The 6,387-nt window shown below is 39.6% G+C and overlaps 1 long non-coding RNA gene across 1 annotated transcript; it reads right to left on the bottom strand.

The window, feature by feature from the left end:
- Nucleotides 1–2,617: 2,617 nt before the first annotated feature.
- LOC148111967 (uncharacterized) lies at nt 2,618–6,136 on the bottom strand. The gene is made up of 3 exons (XR_015729910.1): nt 6,069–6,136; nt 5,357–5,614; nt 2,618–2,687 (listed from the first exon to the last, which is right to left on the bottom strand). It is a non-coding gene; the product is annotated as an uncharacterized LOC148111967 (long non-coding RNA).
- Nucleotides 6,137–6,387: the final 251 nt, after the last annotated feature.

Raw genomic sequence — 6,387 nt, 5'->3', positions numbered from 1 at the left:
CTCACATTGCTGGCATATAGCATTGCAGAATGTGCATTCAGATTGTGGATGATTTCCTTCGCATCCCGAGCACCAGATTTCTTTCCTTCCTTTTGCTTGTGGCTTTTCCCTACGTCTGGATTGTAGGTAGTGGACCTCGTCCTCCTCTTCTTCTTCCCCCGATTCTGTCTCTGCTTCCTCATAATGCACGGAGGCTTCATCCTTTACTGGTGGCCCGTTTTTCATTTTTTTCATAGCTGCCGCGGATTTCTGGGAAGCTTCGGTTGCTGATGCTTCTTCCAAAGCCTCCTTGAATGTGATTTGTGGTCTGGCCAGCAGCCTGCTCTATAGTGTTAGGTCTCTCAGTCCCAATACCAGATGGTCCCTCATGGTCTCTTCCGGACTCATGAAGTCGCATGCGGCGGATATTTCCCATAAGGTTGCTACAAACTCACTAATCGTCTCCCCTTCTTTCTGGTCCCTCTGATAAAATTCATGCCTTTTTACCAGAGAGGACGCTTGAGGTGCGTAGTGTGCCTTTAGGATGTCTTGTAGAGTCGGCCAAATCATCGTTCTTAGGTCGGCCGGGGCAGCGAGCGCTTTGGCCTGAAAAGTTAGCCAGGATCCTTTCTGAGTTTCTTTCTCTCCCATTATGCAGCTGCAGGATTCTCCCCTCTTCTCTGATCCTTCCCTAGGCAGCCTCTCTTCCCCTCATCCCAAAAGTCTTTCTCACACATCATTACACTTCCTAAATAGATTATGGGAACTCTGGTGATATCACTGGATTTTAGCAAAGGACTCGCAAACAATTGTGTGATGTGATTAGAAACCTGAGGCCTGGATAATAAGTGGATAAAAACTGTCTTCAAAATGATATTGAAATAGTTTTTAACCCTTTTTAATCTTTCCTATGAAACTTGAAGGTGATGAATAAGGGGGATAACTGTTGCATATATGGTGAGGAGAAACAAAGAGAAGAAGGAACAACGAATGTCAACATTGGAGAAGCTGAAAAAATTAGAATTATCACTTCAGAAAGATCCCCAAAACAGGAAAGTCAGAAAGGAAATGGAGTTAATGAAACATAAAATTAATATACTAGAACAGGAAGAAATGATAAGGAATAGAAAATTGGCAAAACAAAACTATTTTGAATCGGCAAATAAACCAGGGAGATGGCTCGCCCACAAATTGAAAAAAGAAAAAGCTAAAAAGTTGGTACAATATTTACGAGACGAGCAAGGAAATTTGCTCCATAGAATTGAGGGGGGGAAAATATTATTCAAAATTATTTTCAAATACTATATAGTCAAGAAAACATTAAAGAAGAAAATATTATAAATTACCTACAGGAGAGGAACTTGCCAAGTATAACAGATGAAGATAGGGAAATGTTGAAAGGGGAAATTACATTAACAGAGTTAAGAGAGGCAATTAAAAAACAGAAAAATAACAAAACACCAGGGACAGATGGAATTCCGGCGGAAGTATATAAAAAATTTCAGACAACAATAACAACATGGCATTTATATTAGAGGACCCTTTGGAAACAGGAGAAAAACTCCTACTAGAAATAGAGAAATTTGGAATAGTAGCAGGCCTGAAAATAAATAAAAACAAAACAAAGATAATTACCAAGAATATCTATAGATATTATTACAGATGTCGGTATCGGAAAGCTGTAAAAATGTAACAAGGATGTTAAAGATATAAATGTTGAATAAAAAATTAATTTAAAAAAACAAAACAAAAAACAAAAACAAAAACAAAATGCCATGGTATCTACTCTTTGGAGCCATTATTCCCTGAGTAATTGAATTGGCCAGATCTGTTGAGGTAGTTCCCCTCCTTCTCCTCTGGATTCCTCCTCCAAAGGATCTCAGATTAATGGATGCATATCGGGACCCCCATACCTGCCACGGCTGCAGCCTTGGAGACCCCAAAATCTTTTCTCCCTCCTTCCTTCTCCTCCTTGATCTGGAGGAATAAGCGGCATTCAAAGCCTGGGCCAGAGTCTTCATCAGATTGTGACATTGATAGTCATTTCGGATCCTTCCTCTGTTCTCTTTCTCCTGGGTCTCCAGTGGGGCTTTCTGGGTGCATCTTCTGCGGCCTTTGACAGAAAAGACGTTCTTTGAAAGAGAACAGCGGAAATAATAATCTTGAAACTGATATTCCACAAAGAAATGGGGTTCAAAGGCAGAATCCTTTGGCCTTTTTTTTCCCAGATAACCAAAGTTCAAAATACTATGGATGTATTTGAGAAGTCTACGATTCTTCATTTCATATCCTGCAAAATTTGTGAGGAACCAGACTTTCCCTTCAATGGGTCCTAGCAGACGCATAAATGTTTCATGGAAAGGAAGAATTCTGTCCCAAATGGAATCATATTCCATGAAGTGAACAAAGACGTTGACTTGTCTCCACTTAGAGAGGGACTCCCTCAGGGATGCTGTATATCCAGTTGTTGAGAACAGTTGTGATATAACAACACAAATTCCACTCCTGACAAGCACAGGAGGAAAAATCCTCATGAAATTCTCTCCCTCCTCTGTGTCTGAAGCAAAGAGGCCAATCAAGGTCCATCTGAAATGGAGGAGCAGTTGGACAATTACTGGGTACTGGAATCCTTCTTTGGGAAGAATCTGGTGGAAAAAGGGGAATTTCCGTTTATCACTCAGAGCCTCTGAAACAATGTCATGACTGATCTGAAAAAACAAAGAAGAATGCTGTGTTATACTTGGGATCAGATCACGTCCAAAATATTAGATTTTAATAAATCCAACCTGATTCTCATGAATGTATTAGAATAGTTTGTTAATCAGACATTGTTTAAAATACTAAGACAGAACATTAGCAAGATTGTATCATAATAATGGAAAATAATAAGCAAATTAAAAAACAATGTAAATCATAGATTACATTAACAGAGGGATACAATCAAGATCAAGAGAGGTACTAATACCACCCTATAAAGCCCTAGTAAGACCACACCTAGAATCCTACATCCAGTTTTGGTCACCACACTATAAAAAAGATGTTGAGACTCTAGAAAAAGTGCAGAGAAGAGCAACCAAGAGGATTAGGGGACTGGAGGCTAAAACATACAATGAACGGTTGCAGGAACTGGGCATGGCTGATCTAGTGAAGAGAAGGACCAGGGGAGACATGATAGCAGTCTTCCAATATTTGAGGGGCTTCCACAGAGAGGAGGGGGTCAAGCTATTTTCCAAAGCACCCAAAGGGCAGACAAAGGGCGGACAAGGAATAATGGATGGAAACTGAACAAGGAGAGATTCAACCTGGAAATAAAGAGATAAAGTTGCCTTCAGAAGTTGTGGGAGCTTCATAACTGGAAGCTTTCAAGAAGAGGCTGGACGGTCATCTGCCAGAAATGGTGTAGGGTCTGCTTGGACTAGATGACCTACAAGGTCCCTTCCAACTCTGTTAATCTGTATCTATCTATACTATTCCAGACAAGTGGCTGTCCAGTCTCTTCTTAAAAGCCTCCAGTGATGGACCACCCACAATTTCTGAAGGGGAGACGTTCCATTCCTCACCATTGGGAAATATCTCCTTAGTTCTAGGTTGTTTCTCTCCTTGATTAGTTTCCATCCATTGTTTCCTGTCTTGCCTTTAGTATTTTGGAAAATAGGAGGACCGTCTCTTCTTTGTGGCAGCCCCCCCAATATTGGTACATTGCTATGATGTCACCCCTCGTCCTTTTCACTAGACTAGACATACTGAATTCCTGCAACTGTTCCTCATATATTTTAGTCTCCAGGCCCTTAATCATCTTTTCTGCACACTTTCCAGAGTCTCTACATCTTGTTTATAATATGGAGACTAAAACTGGATGTGGTCTTGACAAGGCATTATAAGGCAGTACCAATAATTCATGTGATCTTGATTTTATCCCTCTGTTAATGCAACCTAGGACTGAATTAGCTTTTTTAGCTGCTGCTTGCTCATATTTAAGTGATTGTCCACTAGGACTACAAGATCCCTCTCACAGTTATACTTATTGAGCCAGGTTTCACATCATCTGTACGTGGACATTTGGTTTTTCTAGCCTAAGTATAAAACCTTACTTTTCTCTACAATGAATTACAGTTTGTTAGATAGGCCCAGGGTTCAAATCTACTTAGATCAATCTGGATCTTCAGCCTATCTTCTGGGGTGTTGGCTATTCCTGCCACTTTAGTGTTGTCTTCAAATTTGATGATTTCCCCATTTCTCCCCTCATCCAAATCATTCATGAAGACATTGAAGAGAACTGGGCCTAAAATGGAAACTTGGGGTCCCCCACTGCTTCTTTCCCTCCATGCAGACGTAGTTCCATTGAGGACCACAGGCTGACTCCATCTGGAGATGATGCTGTCTCTCCCACATATTTTCAGCTTCCCTAGAAATAGGTTGTGGTTTACTTTGTCAAAGCCTTTCTAAAATCCAAGTACTGTATACTACGTGCACTGCATTTCATTGGTCCACTGATTTAGTCATTTTTGTCAAAGAATGAAATAACTTTTATTTATGATCTGTTTTTTGGCCTTGCATTAGTCCTAGTAAGTCATTCAAATCTATACTGAAGAACAAGGGTTCAAATATGCATCTTTCCCTTCCCCCTTGATAAGCATAGATCCTTCTTCTCATGGCTCCATTGAGCTCAAAACTCCCTCTCAAACAAGGGCTTGGATCAGGGCCAACAGGCTGAGCTCCATTTTGAGGGCAAAACATTTTCTCCATCATAATTTTCTGTTTATTGAGTCAAATGCTGCACTAACATCTAGAAAGCAGCAAACCTTGTTTTACCTCACTGATATAGATGAGATATTTCAAGACAAATTGGTTGCCAATATTAGATTATTAATTTATGCATTATTTCTTATAATATCTATATAGCATTTCATTCTACCTAAAACATTCTGCTTCTTCTGCAAGGAATGCATTTTTCTCAAATTTAACTAAGAGGATCATGGAATAAATTTTAGCCACAATATCTGCTAGTCTATTTGGTTTATAGTCCTTTTTATTCCACATTTTAGATGGATAAAATGCTACTATTGCCAACTTCAATCCAACTGGATAGGGCAGGCATTATTTATCTGTGACAATGAAGATGCCAATAGAGGCCCCAACAACCAGGGATATTTTTTGATCAGTTAAATAGTTGGTAGAATGTCTTCTCCAGGGAATGTATTGCTTACATTTCAGGCCTTTTCTGATTAATCTCAGATAATGGGGTAAAATATTGACATATTTGCTAATGTGGAGAAAAGCAGCTCTTATATTCCACGGAGAAGACATGATTGAATCTATTGCTCACCCACCACCACCCACCCCTCACTTTACCAGATACAGAAAAACACACACAAACCTGTGGGATTTTGTAGGTGCCTCCTAATGTTGACATCTGGATGGAGTTCTCCCTTTTAGTTGCATCAATCAGAGCCAGAAGATTCTCCTTCCTTCCACAGCTGTAGTTGGGGACATTGGCTTCTCCAGTGGAGAGCATGTCCAGCAAGGCATCTGAAGTGCGTAAAGTGCTCAGATAGTTGCTATGGATGTTGTAGCCCAGTGTGAGATTGTGAAGGAGTTGGGAATTCTTGTTGACCATTTGAATGGCAAAAATGTACTGTGAGCCATATAAAACACTATAAGAATTCCCATGGTAAAAAATTGTTATTATAATCAACAGCAACAACAAATACTTTTGTTATATATAATAAATATAGTCCTTCACAAGCCTACTGACCTTAAGTCAACATTGATTCAAAACCAATGATCAGTTACACAAATATGGAAATGGGCTGAGATACGGCAACTACAACTGTTTCAATGATTTCTTTAAATAAAATTCATTATCCAAGTGATAAATTAAGGATCAAACAGGGATAATCTGCAACCCTTTCAGTTTTTTTTCAGACCCCTTGTGACAAAATCAGACCAAAGAGAGAAGCCATGGAAATAAAAATCATTCAGGAAATTAGACATATTCCCCAATATAGGAATAAATGAAAAATAAAAAGAGAAAAGAAGGAGAGTGTTTGAATGGAGGGAGTGCAACTCCATCACCCTGAATGACTTACATATCATGGAAAACAAACTGAAGAGAAGGAGCCACGTTGAAAAGCAACTTTATATGCAATGGTTTCATTCCACTGGTGACTATACTGATTAGATGGTCTCCTGGTCTGTAGTAGCTCCATGGTTTTCCATCCTGGTTCTCTGAACTCAGCGGGCATTTCATTCTCAGCTTCCCAGAGTCTGAATGGAACAAAAGCAGCATCAGAGGCAGAATCAGGAGGTCCATCATTCATGGCATGTACCAATGAATCCCTTTCCTGTTTCTGAAGAAGAATTAGAAGAATCAAAGGACTCTCATAAGGTGGAATATGAACCAGTTGT

This window comes from Pantherophis guttatus, chromosome 15 (genome assembly GCF_059756535.1).
Source record: "Pantherophis guttatus breed Tessera chromosome 15, ASM5975653v1, whole genome shotgun sequence".
Classification (NCBI taxonomy): Eukaryota; Metazoa; Chordata; class Lepidosauria; order Squamata; family Colubridae; genus Pantherophis; species Pantherophis guttatus.
The sequence above is the reverse complement of the archived record's forward strand: the minus strand, read 5'-3'. Positions and strand labels throughout refer to the sequence as shown.